At 37.4% G+C, this 21262-nt stretch overlaps 1 long non-coding RNA gene across 2 annotated transcripts in view; it reads left to right on the forward strand.

Moving 5' to 3' along the window:
* Nucleotides 1-21262, forward strand: part of LOC117811029 — a 74764-nt gene that overhangs the window by 39993 nt on the left and 13509 nt on the right. For both annotated transcript variants that reach the window (XR_004630914.1, XR_004630915.1), the window contains exon 3: nucleotides 16898-17032. This is a non-coding gene — a long non-coding RNA (uncharacterized LOC117811029). The remainder of the gene's footprint in view (nucleotides 1-16897; nucleotides 17033-21262) is intronic.

Below are 21262 nucleotides of genomic sequence, written 5' to 3' on the forward strand. Positions count from 1 at the left end.
TTTTCTTCACTTCACCTTTAACACCTCTGTTACAGGTCTGTAATTTCTTGTTATACGTAGGATTTAATACTAATCACAGGAAGTAGAGAAGCAGTCTTTTGTCACCACTGTGACGTCAGATATTGTGTGTATGCTTGGAGTGTTGGATACTGCGATTAGTTGAAGAATCTGATCCAAGAGACCAGAGTTTCTCACAATTAGTTGATGTTGTTGATGCTGGGTTCTTTGATCAGCGTATGTCTATTGAGAAATGTAATATACTTTTATGTTACATAAGTATACAACAACACTGATTGCTGTGCGTTAGTTATGTGGAGTAAAATGTGGACTTACTTAAAAATCAGCTTTAACTAAAAAAAAGTGTATTCAGTGCCTCAATTAAACTGAACTTGACTGTTTCACTATGCTGAACAAGTGCTGATGGTTGTTGTGCTTCCGAAAGTCATAAACGTTCAATGTTGGACAGTAAGCTTAATTTAGACGATCATACCATAGACGCATTAAAATCTGAACCACCTTTCTCATGATTTCTGTCAGAAGTGTCACTTTTCTCTCTGCAGTTTGATGCATTTCCTGATGTTGAGAGTGTGGCATTTAGATCAGATGAGTGTGACCTTTGAACGTTAACATTAAGAGAAAAAAACCAACTAATTTGATTCTTGTGCACGGCTGCAAAAAGCAGGTCTTGTAACCTTATGAGCCCAAAAAATATGCTGTGCGTAATTCTACTTACAGAAAAATAGTGTGTGTGTAATGAGCTGCACCACATTCATAAGGTGTGCCCTTTATTGACTGTGTTGTGCAGCCTTGTATGCTATTTTTGAGCCTTGCATATACTGTAGGAACTTAAACAGGAGACAATTTGTTGTAGCCTCCATTCTAAGTATATTTTGATAAGTAGTGTAAGGGTAATCTGGTTATCAGTTATGAAATATTGCTTGTGGTTATTTCACTCATTGAGAGTCAAAGTGTTTAAGCTCTACCATCGCATGTGCATAATTGATTTTGTTAAGAGATGAGAAACTTTTTCAAGGCTTCTACATCACTGAAAATAAGAGGATGAAAGAAACAGATAAAGTTGAGAGTGTGTGGGCTTTATTTGGCTCCACAGATGGCACATACACACACACACACACACACACACACACACACACACACACACACACACACACACACAATGTTAAATGTCAACATTCAGCATTACGGTTGCCTCCTGACAAACATGTCTCCCTAAATAGTAGAGCATGAAACCCACAAACCTTTTCTCAGTTTTGTTTTTCAGAAGTTGAAAAAAAAAAAACAGCAATCTCACCTGACTACTCTGCTGACTACATGTGGTGTGTTTTGGGTGGAGATATGTATTTATGTTCCTGGAACAGTCACACAGACACACAAACAGACAGACAGACAGACACACATATACACAACATCCTCTGCAATAGTCACCTGTTGAGAAACAGCATTTATGAGAAACAGCAGGTCTGTGTTGTGATGGATTCCCCCCTGTCACAGGTCTGTCTGTTCCTGTGTGCAGCCTCACCAAGCTTCGTGAGGAAACGATCTGCTCATGTGAGCTACAGGGATCATGTGCTGAGAATTCGTGGCGGTCTGCTTACCGTCCGCCTCTTATCTGATCTGAAGCTTTGCCGGTATTATAGCAGGACTCTAGTCTGCTGTGCTTTCCCTTTTTTTGTCATTTTCATAAATTCTGAGCAAAATCTCTCAAGGTGCATGCTCAGGTATTACCTGCCTGGTAGCAATGTGACAATAAGGCCACAAAATTATCTATACCTTGTGTGATAGTGGTTATGTTTTGTTGTGAAGCTGTTATGATGTACTGTTTGTTTTTAACAAAGGCTAATAGCTAACTCTTGTACAGCTAAATGGCTGTACACTGTTCCTGTCCAAATAAACAAAGTCCCTGTACAGATCAAAGAATGGAGAGATGCCAGTTCACTTCCTGAGCACTCACAGGGTGCCCATGAGCAAGGAACAGAACCCCCAACTGCTCAGATTGCTCATTTGTGTGCAGCCTCTTCACTCTGACATCTTTCCATTGTTGCATGTCCATAGGATCCTGTATCCTGCATGTGTCTTATTTCAGGCCTGTGTGTGATTTGCATGTTCAAAAACAAAACTTTGTCAGTCAATATGCTCTCACTAATATCTGGTCATTTATGCATTTTTGAATTGTAAGCCAGCATAGTCTGCTATGGCTCCTGATTTAAAGTATCACAGTATCAGGTGTGTACAAGCACTCAGACATGTCAGACATTTCAAAGAAGACCTAGGCGGATGTGGCTCAGCGGTAGAGTCAGTCTTGAAGGTAGAGGTTTCAATCCCAGGCTGTCCAAATACCAATGAGTCCTTGGGCAAGACACTTGACCCCAAACTGCCCCTGTAGGCTGTGCCATCAGTGTGTGAATGAGATTAGTTAATACATAACAGCCTCTGCCATCAGTGTATGAATGTGGTGTGAATGGTGTATGTGACAAACACACCCCATTTACCATTTCCATTCAGATGCTGCCGATAATGGTTTTCACAAGATTTTTACACTTTCATTTAACTCTGAAAATGAAGCAGAAAAGTACTGCACAATTGCATACGTCCCCAGTGTTAATGTAGCCATAAGCAGGTTTTCAGGAAGTTATGCAGACCTTCATTTTGGCAAAATAAGCAGTCTACAAAACTGTAAATGAAGCAGAGTTTGACCAAAGATTTTAAGCTTTTTACCCTGGATATATATTCATGCTTCATCTCATCATTTTAATCACTGTCATTGCCATGATCACGCCCACTCATCTCTCTGAAACTGACTGAACAAATGCTCTCACTATTTCATTTGTGAATGTTTGAGAATGCTTCAAAAAGAGTCAGTGCAAGACTACTAATGATCACATCTAAGCATGGTTTTATAACATTTCGTATGCAGCTAAATCTAGAGTGGCTGGAAGTCTTTCTCAAACAAAATCTATCAGATTTGTGTACAAACAGCTCAGTACAGCTGAGTAGCTTTTTGTGTATTCATCTTTCCTGCAAACTTGTGCTAGCTTCTGTATAGTTGGTCACCACCAAAATAAGATGCAACACAAGCCATTGGCATGAAAGCTTATGTGGATTCTTTCTCTGTATCTGTCAAATCTCAGTAAGTGTCATTGTCATCTAATGATAGAGCTGCCCCATTGAAATACAGTCAAAAACTGAGCTTCACTTGCCTCATGCACAGACCATCCTGTACCTGCCATCTTGATTTACGGCTGCTCGGCTCTAAATGACAGTGAAAGCTGCCAGCTGGCACACGCAAAACAAGAGAGCACTGAAGGAGTGACTAAAACGGCAAACAATTTAAGAAAGACTTCACCCTGAGCCAGATTTATTATTTTTCCTGTCATGAGTCACTGTCGGTTTGAAAAGACATACTGTGTCAATTACTCTGGAGGGCTATACTCCATGGCTGCAATCTGGTAGAGATAACTAAAAATGGACCTCAAAGCAATCAGTGTTTTGACTTATATATTTTTATTTCAAGTGATGGATAGATTGAGAAAAGTCTGCAGCCTTTAAGTCTCAATAAAACTCTCTGAGAAAACCACTGCTTACATCCGCTCACGGCAGCTTTATCAGAATGAACCATTTAGGTAGAGAAAGATGGAAAAATATAATTTAAGATAAGAAGATCTTTTGTGATACAAGAAAGGCATCTGGCACATTGATCGGCACACCTCTACATAGTACTCATAGATTGTACTAAGCAGCATTATGCATGTGCAGTTCTTATGGCTGTTTCATTGCAATTTTCAAAAAGTAGGCTTATTATCTAAAATTAAAGAAATAACATTTCTTCAGGAGAAAATATCTTTTAGAAAGTCAGACGTACATAGCTGCAGAAAAAAACAACATCTTGTGACCTTACAATCCTGCAAGCTCTGACACACTGTGAGCTATCAAACCTCAGAGGTGTGAACAACAACTTTTAATAACTTAAGTGGCTCATTTTCTGTAACTCCTATTTCTGTACTCTTCATTTTCTGCAACACCATATAGAAATTCACAATTTAGAGTGTTACATCAATGATAGAAAACCAGAAAATTCACACGTTACATAAAAATAAAAAAAAAAGCTGGACTTGCTTTAATCATGACTTGCAAATATTTCGTAACAGTTAGGATTGAAGTTACAAAATCAGTTGGGTGTACCAGCCCGGGTATATCACGTGAACTTCTTTAAAAATAACACCAAATGATGCAACAGATGCTAGTGTGAATGTTTGTCTTGTGGGAAAAAAAAATACATGAAACATATTGCCCAATGTATGGCCACTTAATCTTACAGGTGCATCTTTTTGTCATCTCTTTGTTCCTTGTGTGTAGAGGTAAAGCATAGGCACACACACACTGTTAAATCATTAGGAAGTACACAGTATATGTTTTATATTTAGCTCTTGTTTTTGTCGCCTGTTGAGCGGTACATTCATCTTTTTCCACTACCCTGAAGGCAACACAAGTATTTTTGTGCTCTCATGCACCATAAACCTTTTTAAAGTATCTGCAAATGTCTCCACTGTTAGCTGTGTTGTTGTACTTTAAGGTCTGTAACCAAGGCACAGTGAGGGTCAACAGCTTGGTTTTAAAAGCTTTTATTTACTCTGGAGAAGTTAGAAAGGATCAAAGTTGTCATTAGTAATTCACTTCTGGAACAGACGGACAAATCAGTTTGTTATAATTTTTCTTTTTTGTTGTTCTCTGAAGGAGCTGTCATTTTTTAGGTTTACCACACGGGGAAAAATACAATAAATGGAGGATTATTCTGGTGCTGACAACATAGCTGCTTGTCTTACCTCATCACTGTTGTACTGAAACCACAGCAAAGAACATCCTTTGTCATAGCTGTTTGTGTAATTACTGTAATTACTTTCAATCTGTGGAAAACATCAGATCACATGAAATATAGCGGGTGAAAATTAGAGTAATCTTACTGAGGGTGTGTTATATGGCTCCAGATTTCTAAATTGGCACATTAAATGGAAATGAAGGCATCTCATCCGTAATGTAAGGGAGAAAAGAGAAAGAGCACAGACGCACTACATGCTCAGTCATTTTAGTATGTAGTCATATCTTCAAATTAAACTATTTAAGAAAAAATCTGATGCTTTGACTTGAAATCAATAACCTTTTCTGAAAAAGGTTCATGTGTGTTTATGCTGATTGAAAAAAGTATTTTTTCACTGTCAGATTTGATCACCTATTTTGAGAAGACAAACATTTTTTTGACACAGATGTAGACAGGCTTTTCTTAGTGGGCTAAACAGTTTTTAAAAACGAGTTTTCACTCTTATCATCAGCAGTGGGTGTGTGCCGTTGTGTGTGAATGTGTGTGTGTGTGTGTGTGTGAGATCTCTCCCACTTGTGGTTGTCTTGTCTCCCAGACTGTAGGAGGCCTGCAGTCTCTCACATCAGGACAGCTCTGCAGCGTCTGCATGCCACCAACACACACACACACACACACACACACACACACACACACAAACACACACACACACACACACACACACACACACACACACACACACACACACACACACACACACGTGCTATGATGAGAACACTGTGTGATATAAACAGTCTGTTTACTTCCCTCCTGACCTGATAAAATCAACCTCTGATTGTAAGAAGATGCTGATAAATAGTGAACGTTGGGATGTTTGAAAAACAGGCTATTTCAAATAAATCTTCAAAGCTCAGACTAATTTGAATTATCTGCAGTGCCTTTTTTGCACAGTTAATGTGACATTTGTGATGCTCTTGTATTCATTAAAGCATTTTTGCACAAGGTCCCATTGTTTTGCATAGAAAGGCAGATGAAGAGCTTTGGAGGAGATATGGCAGAATGCTCTATTGCTTGCTAGGAACTTATAAAAACCCACATTAAAGGTCAAAGGTTAAATTGTTTCCACTGCTATTATACACAAAACAGCTTTGTATCTGGTTTAATCAAGCTAAAAGGGACTCAAGGTGTGGGGTGTACTGAGAGAAAGATGTATTTGGCTGAAATGTAAACTAAGTATTACAGCGTGCATAATTTTAAAGTCAAATGCAGATGGTATTCAGAAACAGAGAAAGTACTGCGACCTCAGCACAGCTTCTGTTTAGAGCAGCATATTTTCTGTTGTTCAAGTCACAGATTTTCTCTACTCTAGATGTCAACTTTAAACTTTAGCTCTGAGTAAAACTGTGCGGAAATGTTGACCTGGCCTCTGTCAGTTTGTGTGACTAAGAATTGATCACTGGTCAGAGCCAAGCTGTTAAATGTTGATTTCGTGGCTTCCTTCTCAGCCTCCAAATAAATAATGTGTCTTCTGATCCCAGGAGAAGAGTGCTAATTGTATATAAACAGATGTCAGAACAAAATCCTGTGCAGCAACGGCCTGTAAAGTTTGATTCAAAATAACTGCAGACCTTATGTGCATATATCCAGGGACCAATATTATCTCTTTTACTGTATATGTCACACTACAAAAAATAGGTGGGACCTCATAGCCATATGAAAATAATTTACACACATAACTGATGCAGTGACTGACCAGCTGTACGAAGTACGGACTTTCTCTCTTCTTCTCTTTTTCCATTCTTTAAGGAACTTACTCGTTTCAAAAATGAGGTCAGCCCTATTAATGTCTTCAAGGAAAAAGAGCATGAACTTTTTCTATTATAAATAAATGAAGAATCACATTGTCCTCTCTGTTTCTCTCTTTGTGACTGCCAGCTTTTCTCTTGTGAATGGACAAGATGTACTTCTATGTATTGGCTGTGAATTCATATTCTCTGTATGTAACTATGGATGTACTGATGATGTAAATGTCGCCTGTAATCAATTAAAAGTTCTGATAGTAACAAATTAGATATTACACTTACAAGATGTTTGAAATCATGCAAAGCTATATCGTACACAATCTGCTGCATGACTTATCTCTCTTAAATGTATGTAACACTGATAATGAACCTCAGTTTTGTCACCAATTTGAAAGCAGTTTTGTTCTGCTTGTTGTCTCCCATTGTTGGCTGTTGCCGGGGAGTGTAAGACAATAAAATAGTTGTTTTGTGCAGCCTCTAATCACAACCTCTAAGGAGGAGCAGTATCACCATGTTGATTTGAGTGCAGAATCACTCCCTCTGAGGCCTTTGTCAGGGACGACATGCCAACATGTGAGAGTTGTTATGATAATAATAAGATTTATGTATCATCAGTAACAGCATAATCTGTGTTGAATTAATGAAATCTGTGTTAAATAGTAAAATCAGAAATATAATATTTCCTTTCACTTTGTTAGGCTATAAACCATGTGTTCAAACTATGATAATTCAGATACAGTGGGGTGACAGTTGTGGAAGTGTGGAATACATTTGGAGGGGGCAGCTCTCTAGTTTTGGAAGTAACTTGATGTCAGGTACAGGTAGTATGATAAATCTCAGACTGCCAGCTCTAGCTTCTAGCAGAAAGTAGGAAGACTGGAGAGGCATGTGCATGAAGCCAGGAGCACTGTATTCACTATAGAGTGCTAAGTACTGCAACATCTATGTAGATTGAGTAGACCGGGGTTTCTTCACATGTTTCCCACTGGTAAAGTTACACCGTACGTGAATGATGTGTTTGTGTGGATAATCTGTCTGGATCAGACAGATTATATCCAGTGGCTTCCTGAGTGTTTTTCTGACTCTGTTATGTCGTTCCTGAGACAGATTTATCAAGTGGTGGATACTGACTCAGACACTTCACCAGCCCCTGAACATCTCTGAACATCTCTGAACTGTAGGAGTAGAATAAGTTAAATTGTGAACAATAAAATCACTGATTGCACACTCCTACATAGCTGCTTTTGCTTTAGCTTCAGGGTCTTGATGTTGCACATGCTAACTTATTTTCACACAGTTAGAGCTCACTGACACACATAATGACAATGGTGCTATCAAAAATGTAAAACACATGCTTTTTAACAACCTTACTCTTAGCTAATTTAAGTACAGACGTTTTGATTCTTAATGATTTATAAAACACATCAACATGGAGTCGTCAGTATATTGAATGACTTTTAAGCGTTATTTAATGTATCAGCACTCTCGACTCCTGCTGTATTTTATAAAAGGCACCACTGCTAGTGTGTTTTTGTATATTATCTATTGTGTGTTCATATACTAGGCTCCACCCAGAGGTGCCCAAAGGAGAAGTTCAATTATTTCCAAATATTTTCTTACTTCTCCATTGTAGTGAGTTATAAATATCTGTGTTAAAAATATGACATGCGTATAAGGCCTACTATATACTGTAATCTCTGAACTTGGGCCTTTAAAGATTCCATATGATAAAGCTTCTATAGTCTAGTGGCAGAATGAGATTATGAACACATTTCAGATATTAAAAGCATGGACACCATGACTGAGTGATTGAGATTAACCTTGTATCACAGTATCTCCATTTGCAAAATAAAATTAAAGACAAGATAGAAGGATATAAGCATTTAACACAAACAGTGCAGTGCTTCAGTCTGACCCAAGCGGCAACCTCCGGTCTAAAAATATGAGTCCAATGTGGAAGTGCTAAAAACTGCAGTTCATCGAGGATCTGCTTGAGGCTGGCTCCAGAAGTACCGGAAACCACATACACACCCATTCAAAAAAGCCGATCTTTACAGCAGAAATAAACATGTTTACAGCCTGGTACAAAAGACGAGTGTAGTCTGGATAGCTAATTTCTCGATCGGCTCTCATTGTAGGGGGGGTGAATTTTTTTCTAATGCTGCAATTTCGAAGATATTGAGATTACGAGTCTTCCAATGAGAGGCACAGCTGACTTGATTGACAGGCAGGAACACTGAAGCTGTTGGCTAGGAGGCTCAAACTCCACCTCTTTACGTCACAATCACTAGACAGTAGCAATATGGCTGCCGCCGCCGATTAGCCTCAAAACAGCGCTTCAGAAACAGATGTGTGACGTCCATATTCTATACAGTCTATGGTCTGACCTTATCAACATGTGGCACCCTGTATCTCAGCTTTGATGGTAATAGGTCGTATTTCAGAGTGAGGTTCGGGTCAGAGGCAATGTATTAGTGTATTTTGTTTTGTGGCTGAACAGACATGATGTTGTGCCAACAACAGACTCTGATTGTTGATTTGAAGATAAAGCTTCATGATATCGTATACTGTCAGTGTCAACACACACATACATACCATTAAGAAACATGAAAAACACTGTGGTCTTTCTTTGTGTACTCAGTCTACACAGATGTTGCAGTTCATAGCACTGTATAGGAAATACAGTGGTCCTGCCTTCATGCACAAGCCTCTCCAGTCGTCCTACAGTCTGCTAAAAGCTAGAGCTAGCAATCTGGGATTCATTATGCTACCTGACATCTGGTTACTACTAAGCCTAGAGAGCTGCTTTCCCCCAAATGTATTCCACACTTGTTGACCTTGTTCTATAATACAGTAAAGGGAAATATTATATTGGTGATTTTACTTTTAGCAGGGATTAAATGAATTAAACACAGGTTATGCCGTTAGTGGTGAACGATAAAGCTATTTTTTTACCACAACAAAACATATTCATTGTCATTTTCAGCTCTATGTGTAACTACAAAACATATTGTTGAAAATAATAGTTTGACATGTTTGATGTTTTCTGTTTGTTTCAGCTCACACACATTTAAACGTAAATCCTGAGCTTTGTCTCACCAGCTTTATTCTTGGTCAGCATAATTAGCCAAATACAACACCAACAGCCTCACATCAATAACTTCAAAGAGACTGAAAATGAAATCTGACATGAAACTCACTACTCATAAAATGACTCCTACAAACTTTCCAACTCCTTATACCAAGGTCTCCGTCTGTCTGATTGACACATAGACATAGCCTGTCCTTGATCCCTCCTCTATCAAGAGCTTTCTATTAGCATGCAATTAGTATGACTCTCTACATATGGAAATTTTAAAGCTCGACTAATACAGAACAAGACTTCAAAGTTCCTTGCTTTTCCCTGTATGTATGCCTGAGCTTTTTATATGTGTGTGGCCGCAAAGCAAAGTTATTGGAAGTAATAACTGTGATTGATTGTTTTTGTGGTGAATTTAAATTGCAGTATCACAGATCCAGTCGTCACTCACGCACCAAAATCCTGAGAAAGTGCACAAAAAGAGCAATTCTGGCACACAACACAATCACAGTGGTGAAGATGTCAAGCAAGGTGTTGCTGCAACTCATCCTTGAATGTCTGTTGTGTCTGTTAAGTTAAGTGTCTGTTACTGTAGCAACAACAGACCACCTACATCCGAGCATATGGAGCATTATATTTGGGGTTAAGTGGCTTTCACAACAGCATTATGATGGTATATGCTAAGGCGTGGGTGTCAATTAGTCACTCACTTTCTCCATATAGCTGTTCTGCGCTCAACTTTCTCGTCGTTTATTTTTTTAGAGCAGCCAAGCTCTGGTAGGATGAGCTATTAGTCACAGTGAGTAACAGTAAAACCACTCTATTTGATCCTGGGCACCAAAGGATTCAGATGTTTTTGTATTTAATCTCTGGCTCAAGGGATTCCATAAAAATATTTATGTATTTAACAATTATGTAGTTTGTAAAAAAGATATTTAATGCAGAGGATAAATTGTCATTAAGGTGCTGTTATTCTGAGACAAATTCGGTTATAGTGGAAGTGTGAGGCCTGTTTTATCATGGGTCGTCTTTTTACCACTTCAACTCTTTCAACAGAGGGCGTTGTCGTTTTCACATCTGGCTTCAAAATGGAGACCACAGCACAGCCTCTGCACTCCCTCCCACATGTCATTGCTCTGTCAACTGAGCAGGTCGACACGCACCACAATTTAAGCAGCCTTGTTTTCTCCCTCCGTCTCTCTTTCTCTGTTTCTGGGTCCTTTTTGATCCTTTTTTCTTTCACTTTTTTCGGCTTCATATCATCCACAGCACACACAAAGAAGGCAGACTTTTTTTTTGTTTGTCTGCTAACTGTGAAACTGAGCCGAAAAGAGAAGTGCTTTGATCAGTGAGGCATTAAAGGTGACATGATTCAGACTGAGCACACGTTTTAGAAACAGGTTGGAGTGAAATCTAAAGTATGACTGGTGAATATAATGCATTATGTATGACAAAACATTTTTACAGCAACACAAAAGTGTCCTCTATTTCCCCTCTGCATCATCATTTACCTTCACTTGTAATTTCTTCCCTGTCTTCTAATTGTAATATCTTTCTACCCAAAATAGTTCCAACAAAACAATGAAAGAGGTTATTTTGGCTCATAATCTCAAACTGAACCAAAATAAGAAAAAGGGGCTGCTTTTCAACCGGCTCATTTTTATCTAGGTGAAGATAAATAGATCTCAAACTGCCTCTATTTGTAGAAAAACTTTTTAGAAATCTTTTCATCTCAGTTTGCCTCCCTCTAAGAATACAAGATAAATACCAGCAATAGAGAAAGAGGAAAAGTATTTCTTGTCCTCTACCCACAGCTCTCTCCTCCTCTCAGCTTCCTTTTCACTTTTAAAAACACTCACCGTGTTCTTGATCGCATCAAAGCCCAGCCTCGTCGTCTACTTCTCCTCTCTCTGACTAATTTTGATAGTAAAAAACAGAATCGATGTGCACGATAATTTTAGGCTACTCAGTCATGAGAGATTAGGTCATGCGTTTCAGGTGAACTTTGTGAAATAGGTCGGTGAAATGATCGTCTCCAGCGACGGCTCTTTACGTCCCACTGAGTCAAGCCCGGGCTCTGCTGTCTGGGGAAAAATTGTTGTCTTCGGTGCTGATATGACTTTGTGTTTACTTTGTTTGTCGGACTTCAAAAAATTGTAGTCGGTGTTTGTCACAGGCCCCTGTGACAGTCATTTCCTTGAAGTGGAAAAATGTGAACAACAAAGTCAAACGGTTGATAAAAGAGTGCGTAGTAATTATTCAAACCCAGATTGTGCTCATAATGTGGTTACTTTACTTCAGGGTTGTGTGTTTTTTTAAATAAATCTCCCAGTAAAAATGAAACTCTGAATCAGAAGGAGAATTTCTTTGATCGATGATGCTGCAGAGGTGACATATAAAGTTTTTGGTGTGGGTGGAGTGCGAATGCTTGCAATCAGTTATTTGTTTTATTTAAGATAAAATCACATTTGAAAGTTTAATACTAATAATAGAGGTATTTATTCTATTTTTACCAACAAAGGTTAGCAATATAGTTGTATTTGTACTACCTTGAAGAATATATATGGCACTGTTTTATTCCACATTTATATTTAAATCATAATCTGTAATATACCTAAGAAATATAATAACCCTTTTTTTTTAAATTAAAGACAATATGTGACTTGCACAACATGAGCATGACCACACTTGAATTGAATCTATCAAATGTTCGGTCATATTGAAAGTGAAGCAGATACTGAAACCCTAACATGACATTTATATCTGTTCTTCTCGTTGTATGTAGGTCCAAAAATTCACAGCTCAATCTGACAAATAACCTGTGACTGTTTTTAGTGTTAATTGGTGTCAGACTTGTTTTCTTCGTATAAATAAATCCATAAGTCAAACTGAAACTGTGATGCTTTGGAGTGATAAATTTACCAGAGCAACCAGGGGAAATTTGCCTTGTGAAAAGTTCGTTTCTCTGACTACCCACTCAGTTTCGACTGGAAAGAAAAAAGTATTTAACCTTTTCAGCAACAACAAATGCAAAAAAAGAAAAAAAAAAAGAGTGAAATGAGGGAGGCTGAATATTGTTACGGTGTTGTTTCTCGAAGTACTTATATTGCTGCTGGGTGCAGACAGTGATGATTTAGTAGGATGGTATAGTCATTTACACACACACTTTGACTCACTTTCTTTTGTTGTTTTTTAGCGTTTGCATATTTTTACATTTTCTGTTTCACATGTTACTCCTCTGTTTGATGTTTTATCTCTTATTTACGACTGAGATGTGAATTTCAAGTCTCAAAATGACACCTAAAGTATTTCAGATTGCTCCGTGCTTGTACAGTATTGCAAATATTTACTTTCATAAACAACCCAACCACGATTGCTGAACCTATATATTTCAATATGAATGTTTTGTTGCAGGATTTAAACATACTTGACTTAAGCTGTGATGCATACATTTGCCTCTGCTGAGGACTCAAAAGATGTTTTAGATTTTTTATTGCAGGCTGAAATTTAACTCAAGAAATGTCCCATAACCTTTGCAAGACAACAGCTCCCCCTCGTCATATTGTTCTGGATTTCTTCAGTATTGTGATTGTTTTTGTTTAGAGTGTTTATAAAAAAGTGGATACTGTATTTAAAATTTGGCTCCAGTGAGAACATAAATGTTGCTATTGCAGACTTGGATCTGTAAATAATGCCCATATTATTGTCTTGATTTACTTTTTTGAACCTGCTTGCATGCAAAAGTAATTTTGTGATGTAAAATGTCAGACTCTCACAGTCTCACTGTTGAGTCTATGAGTAAATATAAACATGTTGATGGTTTCAGTCAGCCGGTGTTGCGTGCTCACAGCCCGTGGGTGGCATCACTTTGTTGCCATCAGCGATGCTTTGACTAATCGCCTCACTAACTTGTTCTTTGTGTGCTTGTGTGTGTGTGTGTGTGTGTGTGTGTGTGTGTGTGTGTGTGTGTGTGTGTGTGTGTGTGTGTGTGTGTGTGTGTGTGTGTTTGTGTATGTATGTGTTTGTGTGTACGTGTTTGTGTGTACGTGTATATATACATGCACTTATAATTTTTATTGAGTATGTATACAGTAACAGTAAATGTGTATTGAAGTGGGTGCATAAGTGAGTGCAATGTAGCATGTATGCATATGCGCTACGTACTTCTCCAGGGATTTTAGAGGGTGAAGTGGCTGAGATTTTTAAGCTGGTGTATTTTGTTTTGTTTTTAATATAGTACATTTACATGTATACATTTGGATGTTTTTTAGTCTCTATGCAAAAATATGTGTACCTATTAATCATAATATTACAGACATAATGTAATGTCACATGTCACTCTGAGCCTGTGCAGTTGTTTGTTTCTTTAATAGGCTGCATGTTTTACAGTATGTAGGTGCTTATTCCAAATTAAGTATAATTACACACACACACACACACACACACACACACACACACACACACACACACACACACAAACACACACACACAACAAACACACACGCACACCTACACACACACACACACACGCGCACACACACACACACACACACACACACACACACACACACACACACACACACACACTACTGACACAGCAGTTATATTTGCCTGTGAATTTAATAATATATGTGTGTGTACTTCTCCAAGTGTATATTTTTTATGTGTGTGTGTGTGTGTGTGTGTGTGTGTGTGTGTTGTAACACAAATAGATATCTTGATCTAATTGAGGGTGTAAGTGTGTCTCTATGACCAACAGATTTTATTACATGTGTTTACAAATTTTTACATGTGTGTTGGGGATGTTTTTACATTTGTTTAACACTAACTCTGGATACTTTATGTTGTGTTTAGACGGTTTCCCCTCTGTGGGTTTGTATGTGTGTACTTGTGTGTGTAATTATGGTATTTGTTTACAGTAAAGTTTGTGCAGAAGTGCGTATTTGTGTCACCATCCTTAAGCATTTGCCAATAAGTAGAATGGTGTTTATATGGATATAAGACACACAAATATGTATTCCTTTTGTCACAACATGTAACAAATTACTTGTGTATGCATCCTCTTTATTTTTATTTAATTGCACAGAAAGGATGCTCTCTTTTATTTCATCACAGTGTGTGTGTTTTAGGTTTATTTTGGCGTTTCTATGTCTTTATTGAGAGGACAGGACAGTAGACAGAGGAAGAAACTTAGAGAGAGAGAGTGGGGAGTGACGTGGCATGGAATACTAGCCGCCTGCTTCAAGGCCCATAGCCTCTGTACATGGGGTGCGAAACATAACCACTCGGCCAAACATCCGGTGCCAAACATTGTCTGCGTGTGTGTCCCATACACTATTGCACGTTGTCATTCTTTGTTTCCACGCAGACTTCATGCTTGTTCATCGTGAGGGCTTATTCAGATGTAATAATTACATTTACAACATTAATACTACTTTTATTTTTGAAGTGTTTGAGGGATGTCTGCCTGTTTACTAATAATTAATTTATCTCGGCTGTTTGACGCTTGAGGTGTGTACTGTAGAAGTTGTGTTTATTAGTATACAGGATTTGTGATTATTTGTTTGTACAATATGTGCTCCTAGTGTACAAATGTAGTAAGTTATTTGTATCTGTTTTTGTTTTCATCAGTTTTTTTGTCTTTGTTCCCATGTTTGCTACATGTGTGTATGTGCAAACAGTATGTGTGCTCTACTGTCATTACTTAATTTATTGTGATCATAATGTGTGTATGCCTGTCAGTATGAGTGTGTTTAGTCCTGGCTGCACATGTGGTTCTGTCAGTGTGTGTTTGAGTGTATCTTCAGATACGGAGAGGTGTCATCAATGGAAAAACCTTTGCAGAGTCACACACTCTAAAATTACCCGGCTTAGATACCTAGCATCACTTACATTTGACCACATAATACTGATAACTTTTACATTCCTGTTGGGATATTTACACATCATGAGCCACTGATAGACACATGTTACCATCAAAGTGACAGATCTGTCACTAGTTGAACAGAAAAATGTGTTAGCAAAATACGAAGCTGCAAAGGATAAACACTGCTTAAATATGAATCTGATTTTTATGTTATCTGTGTGTGTGTTTATGTGTGTGCAGCTCTGTTATATTTGAAGTCACTACATGTTTTGTGCTAATATGCAGCGTGTGTGTTTGTGTGAGTGTGCTCAGTATGTATTTATTTAAATGCATGTGGTCATGTGAAACAGCTTGTTCCTTCCTCTGGCAGCTTTGTCGTCTGTCTTGGCTGACATTTACACATTCAAATCAGAGACTGTTTATGGCTGTTTGAAGCACATGACAAGTTCCATACCTGTTCACCATGATCCTCTTACAGCAGCACCTAATGACTCTGTTTTATACTGTTCCATTCAATTAACACACTTTGATGCTCGGTCAATGTCAACTTTTCAGGAACTAGATGCAACGCGGTATTAAAATTCACCGCCACATTGTTGCCTTGTTATTGATAGTCCTTTATCTTTGTTCCTTGAAATGAGTTCATTTTGTGTTTGTTGTTGTTGTGTTTGTGGTCCTGGAGTGCCTATATTTAGCACTTATAAATAGCATTATACTGTTAATGGAGATATCACAAACTGATAACATGTTTCAGACATCTGCGACAGACAATCAACATTATAAATGAGTTTTGTCATACATTTTGAAACACACTGAACATGTATTTGTCTGTGAGTAACTTTTTTTTGTTCAACATGCAGTATATAACACTAATAACGACATAATACCACCAATTATGTCACACATTTCCTTATTTATTACTGTTTAATGCTTCATGGTTTTGGAAAAGAGAGAGGTCCCCATCAGATTCTTATGTGCATGTGTTCATAAGGTCAGAAGAAAGTAAAACAGCTCTCAAGATTGAGCCAACAAGTTTTCCAGCCATATACATGTGAACAAAACAAGGTTAAGAAAGGACTTAATACACATTAATTTTGATTTTTTGTGTAATTCCTGTATTGTGTGCTGTACACTAGGCATGTCTGCTATTTAAATTTCTCTTTGGTCGAAATAATTAATCCTGAAAACATGTTTTTCTCCTTCTGTCTGATAATGTGAAGTTGTGTGAATGCATATATAATAAAATTAATGATAATAATGATAATAATGATAATTTAATGATAATAATGATCATTTATTTTTGTTGTGTCATTTTTTAGGTCCTCTGGAACCAATGAGTATTTTGACAACTCTATCCTCTGGAAGCTGGACAACTCCAAAGCAGTGTCCTGAACAATAGGGGGAACTCCAGTCAGTAACTCCAGTCATCCATGAAAAGATGATTCATAAAATGAGTAAGTTATCTCAGTACTTAATCAAATCAAACCCACTTGAATGATCACATTGAAGTTTTGAAATCATAATAGGAAGCTTTTTGACTTCTGTATCAGCAGAGTGTACTGCAGTATGATGGTACAGTACTGTGTATTCTTAATGTATAAAGAGTAGTATTGTAGGAAGTCTGAATGCAGGACTGCAGTTGTTCCACACCTTCTTACCTGTGATCACATCATGTGTGCATAGTCATACATCAGCACATTGTGTTAAATTGTGAAAGATATGTTCAGTTGAACCATGATAAGCTCGTCAGTCATCGCACACCTATTGGTCTCAGAGTTTCTAATTCAACATCAGTTACAGTCATCAGATTTTCTAAAGATAAATGTATTTCAACACAACCCCATCATCGTGTTGGGTAACATCAAAATCTAAGGAAACAGAGGCAGTACCAAATCTCGGTATCACGGCCCTGCAAGCAGTTTAACAAAGCTGACATTGCTCTGACTGAAACCAAGAACAATCATAATGTTTGCTTGCTTCATGTTTAAATCAAAAAATACATTGCATTGTTTCTAAAGTGTTGACAGTGTATTAAGGAAGACTTACTGCTGATAAGGAGTTTCATTTCTGTCTGTCAGCATGTTTTACAAATACAGCAACTGTTCTTTTGTAACTGATCACATCTGCAAATATACAGTTCATGTGAAGTATGTCACACGTGTTCTGGAACCCTACCCAATACAGTTAAGACATTAATCACTGAATAATAAACGTACATATATTTTTAATATTGATAGTTACAGCAGAGGGATAAAATAATTGCGGTTCAAATTTTTGAAATTTTCTTTATGAACTATTATAAAGGCAAATACACCAATTTGAAAAGCTCACTTCTTTGGATGATCTGTCTGACAGTCAGGAGGAGAAAGGGCTAAAAATGATAAATCTGACTTATCTAAAGCATGCTGTACATTAGAGACATAAAATTGTTAATTTGTGGTGTTTTCTGTCTTTGGTTTGTCAAAATTTTGATAAAGGGAGATGACATTTGTTATTTATCTCGACAGCGTCACATATTTGATAAAATACATATAAGTCTCATTAAAAATAATCCTTGTGTGGAGGTTCTTCCATAACTTTGTAGTGTGGGATTAACAAAAGAACTAAGATTAATCAAATTTGACAACTTAATCATCTTTCTATTTGTTAAGTATGTGTCCTAAATCCAGCCTAGTGAACAAGTGGGGAAGTAAACTGTGTAATTGCTGAGTGGACCTAAAGCAGATGTGAAGCTTACTATCTTACTAATACTTACTATCTGTTCACGATGTGAGCTGCAATCTATTTAGTTTGATACTGATACTGATACTGATAGAGACAGATGATTCAGAGTGTTTCACTTTGTGTTAGTTTATAAAAATGTCACATCAGTTTATAAACCCACCCACTATCAGGGAAGTGGACCAGCCTAAATCAAGTTGGACAGAACCGTCAGAACAGGGGGCGTGCTTAAAGCAACTACCAGAGGAAACAAAAGATGACTTCATAGATATTTTTTCTCTATGCCATTTTAATATGACCTACAAAGCAGTATAAGAAAAGAACACCTTGGTTGTGGATTGCATTCCATGTGATATGTGTAGTCAATGCATGCAGTTATTGTTCAAACTCTAACAGTTGTTGCAGACAGGAGAGTATTTATTTTAATTATTTTAATTTTTCAGTGATTAAGTCAACCCTGTTGACTCAGTTCTTACTATTTTTCTTCGGTTTGAAGAATCTTAAAATTTCAATATGTGGTTGCATGATCAGGTTTGAAATACTAAAATAAAAACACAGCACTGAATTCAACATCAAATTAGCTGAGGGAAAATTAAGATTATGTAATATTTTGACCTATATATCACTACCTGCTCTGCAGTCTTGTTATGGTAACTTGTGTATGTGAGCAATTAACAGTCCAAAGTTCAGTTGTGATAACATTTCAGGCAGCCAAAGAGGGAGACAAACATTTAAAACTCCAGGTTCATGTTTTAGTCAAAATGACTCATGTCTTGTTTTAAGCATCACTCTTTATTGAGGACTTTGCAGGTGACCTGTATAGGAACCTCAGCTGAATGTAAACATCCTACAGTAGGCCATGTACTGAGAATTGAAACACTGACTGGATTTTCCCTGAGCTTTGCAGCCTGGCCGACTCTGATATTGAACCACTCACTTCCTTTTTGAAGCGGCTTTGTTTATCAGCTTACACTCTATTTTTACTGAAAGTCTCTCTGCTCACTCACGTTACCTCAGTTTACAGTGAAAAGGATGTGTTCTCTTCAGCACGTGTTTTGTTTGGATCAATAGACATACTTGGTATTGTTCCATGTGGGAAAAAATAGGTAGAATTTCCCAGCTATGACAATCAAATGACTTTCAGTAAGATGCCTCAGATTTGCATGATAGGTAGTTTCACCTGACTTTTCTTGAATGCAATAATGAAGCTTATTCCTACATAAGACAACTTCACAATAGGTTAATACAGTTGTCTGTTTGGGGACATATTGTTCACACATTTTCTTTCTAGAATATGATGTGCCATATTTGAATAATTTCATTTCTGGTACACCAAAGTTCAGAGGGGTTACTGTTATCTTCAGCTTCCTGGTTCAAAGTCCTGTGGTCATTTTTAACTAGCTTCCTTACTTCGTTTTATAGAGCTGAATAAATATAGAATGTGCAGTGTACAAAATACAACAATTAAATAATAAAATCCATGATTCCATGCACATCATACAGTCTTAAATGCATGGTTATCTTAGCCAGTATGTTGTAGATGTTTTTATTTATTAATTAATTATAAAGAAAAGTCCATTGGGTTATGCTGTAGTTTTCTGAACATGACTGATATTTATGTCAGAAGCAATATTAAACTGTGTTATTCTGTATATCCCAATAGAATGTATATTAAACTCAATTAAAACTCATTCAAATGACATTAATTCGCCTGATTAATCTGCCTGGCTGATTAACTGGTCTATCTCTGTACTGAAGTGTCTTAACAAAACCTCTGACAACTTCATATCCAACGCTTTGAGTAAAGTTCTGATAATCCATGTTTATGTTTAGTAAAATCATATGTACTGAGAGCAGGCCTCTATGTGTATGTGCATGTGTGTTCAACTAGACTTTGAGGATGCCAATAGCAGAAAGGGGGCTTCAGTGGCCTTGGACAAGATGGTGAGACAGGGCTCAGAGGCCCTTTGTGTAACTAAGAGTTGAACCAGCGTGCACACTCATGCTCTCATGGGAGAGGTGTGTAGTTAGTGTTCATAACACAACGACTCAGAGGCGCTGTAAAAATGATTCTTGTATGCTGAAGAATGCCTCAGTGCTCTGACTCAAGGTTTTTGTAAACATATGGGGAATTCTCAGAAGGTGTGTTCTCTACCTATGGAAAAAGTGTCCTGAAAGTGTGATTGGTTTTTGATGTTGCTGAGGTATGATCCACCAATCAGACCATCTGTGGGGATTAACAGTTCTGATATATATTATGCCGTAAATAATGTATTTTTCAGTCTTCTCTGGGGATAACTCACTGTTTATTCCAATTTGTGTGCAGTCTTTGTCTGCTGGAAGAATAAACCTCTGCTGCAGCTGACTACAGCTTAAAATAATGATAATAATAACGTGCAGATTTAACTGTTCTTAACCTCAAGTGGACTCTCTAAGTGTCTTGCTCATTTTCCTTATCATACGGGAGCTAGCATCTAACCTCCTGCTTGTTCAAAATGGTTTTTTTTTTTTTATTTCTGTGTGTTTATAACTGCTTAACTTAGCAACTAGTTAGCCAACAATAAAGGACATCGTATTGTATCGTATCCTATCATAACACAAAACGAAACTGTTTTTGTTAATAGTGTGTGAAGCTGGCACTATGAGGACAGGAAAGAAGAGTGCTGTTGTTAGCCAAAAATAGTTAGCAAATTAGCACTACTGTTCCCTTATGTGAATGGGTGTTTTGAACAAGTTTTAAGCTGGTCTAAAAAAAAAGTCTGTGATACATACTTGCTAATGTGTTTTTTATGTTTTGTTCCATGACTTAAACACACCAGCAATTCTCCTTTTGTGAATTAAGATAAGATAAGATATACTTTATTGGTCTCCCATTGGGGGAAATTATTTTGTTACGGCAGCTTACAACACGGGACAGGGGAAAAGAACAATTTACTAACATAGTTAAAACATATAATAACAAT

Source organism: Notolabrus celidotus, chromosome 4 (genome assembly GCF_009762535.1).
Source record: "Notolabrus celidotus isolate fNotCel1 chromosome 4, fNotCel1.pri, whole genome shotgun sequence".
Taxonomy (NCBI): domain Eukaryota; kingdom Metazoa; phylum Chordata; class Actinopteri; order Labriformes; family Labridae; genus Notolabrus; species Notolabrus celidotus.